This window comes from Adiantum capillus-veneris, chromosome 28 (genome assembly GCF_014529385.1).
Source record: "Adiantum capillus-veneris isolate H3 chromosome 28, ASM1452938v2, whole genome shotgun sequence".
NCBI lineage: Eukaryota > Viridiplantae > Streptophyta > Polypodiopsida > Polypodiales > Pteridaceae > Adiantum > Adiantum capillus-veneris.
Window position 1 is genome coordinate 28,010,305 of NC_140958.1, and position 1,892 is coordinate 28,012,196.

Consider the following 1,892-nt stretch of genomic DNA (forward strand, 5'->3'; position numbering starts at 1 on the left):
ACAGCTCAAATGCGACGCTGATTTCAAAATCCTTTGTTAAAAAAATGAGGGCGAAATAGAACACTGTCCAGGGGGGTAATTGGGGACACGAGCGCCAACAAGGCTTGAATCGTTGTTATAGCGAATGAGGCTTCACCACATCTACTCTAAACTGTCCCAACTTGGGCCTCTTGTGCTTCTAAATTGGAGCCTTGTGCTATTAAACAAGCCGTCACTAACGCGCAGACGGCGGCACTGCCTGCTGTTGTGTGTGTGTGTGTGTGTGTGTGTGTGTGTGTGTGTGTGTGAGAGAGAGAGAGAGAGAGAGAGAGAGAGAGAGCGATCTCGACTACTTTGGCAGCGCAGATGAGAGAGAGATAGAGAAAAAGATATGCTATTTTTATTAGTAAACCTAAAAAATAGCTTAAACAACCTAAAAAATGCCTTAAAAATGTGTACACAATTTGGTAGGCACCACGCCTATATCACTACCTACAAGCAGGCAATGCCAACAAATGGGGGGCGGGGGGATAGGTCCTTCAACAGGCACCCGGTCTTTTAACTGGCTCCTCTATTCTAGTTGGTGTGAGGGAATCTGACAGGTGGAAAGAGGGAAACGAAAAGCCTCAAAATGAGAAAAGCACAAACAGCCAGTCAGTTCATCGCAAGCTTCGATGCATCTGCTCACATGCTAATGAGCCGCGAGCTCTTAAGACGACGCCTAGCAGACAATGGATCCAGATGTAAGCTCCTTCAAGAAGTCAGATACAAGTGATGCGGATGCTCCAGCCGAGGTACATGGGATCGATGATCAGGAAGCTGCATTAAATGCGGCGATCTTGCTCCAGAATCCTTCCCTAAAGGGGTTTCAGCCTCCGTGGGTTCGGCCATTTCCGCCGCAGCTTCCCATACAAGAAGGAGAGCTTTTCTGGTGGATGCCAGAGAATTGTAATCAGGAACTCCTCTGGGATCATGGCAAGTGTGCGGACATGAGTCCTGAGGCTGCTGCGGCTATCCGTGAGTTAATTGAAAGAGCTCTGAAGGGGCCCCAAACAAAAGCAGAACAAAAGCAATTATTGACATATCTGGAAGCAGACCCAAACCTTGTGGTATACCGTTGTGGCCTTTCTCCAACAAGATTACCGCAGCTAGTAGAAATCAATCCGGCGTTTGCCGTCGACTTTTTGTTAAAGCTGACGAACTCGGTGCTGATATCAGACTATCTGAAAGTCCTTGTTAAGATGGACATGAGCTTGCATTCCATGGAGGTCATCAGAAGCCTCATAATGGGTCTACACCTACCCACAGAGTTCGTTCACACATATATTGTCAGCTGTATGTCCTCTTGCAAGAACACAAAGGACATGTACATGCAAAATCGGCTAGTGAGTTTGGTTTGCAATTTCTTGCAGAGCCTCATCAAGAATAAGATTCATGTCCAAGACCTGTTGGTTGAAATAGAGGCATTTTGCTCTGGGCATCTTCGCGTACGAGAGGCGGTCGCCTTATTCAAGCTATTGAAAACAATGGATGGATACATTGGTGAGTATATGGACGGTAAAGAGATCTCTCATCGTTAAATTCATGAGACTAAGCTCAATCTGTATAGGGTAGACGCCTGTAATGCATGCAATAATACAACAATTGTGCATATGGATGCTTCTCTCTCTCTCTCTCTCTCTCTCTCTCTCTCTCCACCCAATATTCTGAGTTCATTGCACAAAGGTAGTGTATTATTGACATGATATAGATTTGGGAGACCTCCATTTGTATACAATTGGCTGAGATTTCCTTAGCTAATTTGGTTCAATAAATGCTTGGTCTTGAATGCATTTCTTGTTAGGTTGTCATTCTCTTAGCTCTAGCACAAGATCACCTCTATCATCTAAAGTCTCTTGGATGTCTTTCATCTG

General features: G+C 45.1%; 1 pseudogene; it reads left to right on the forward strand.

The window, feature by feature from the left end:
* The first annotated feature begins 610 nt into the window (after positions 1-610).
* LOC147420212 (uncharacterized) lies at positions 611-1,559 on the forward strand (annotated as a pseudogene).
* Positions 1,560-1,892: the final 333 nt, after the last annotated feature.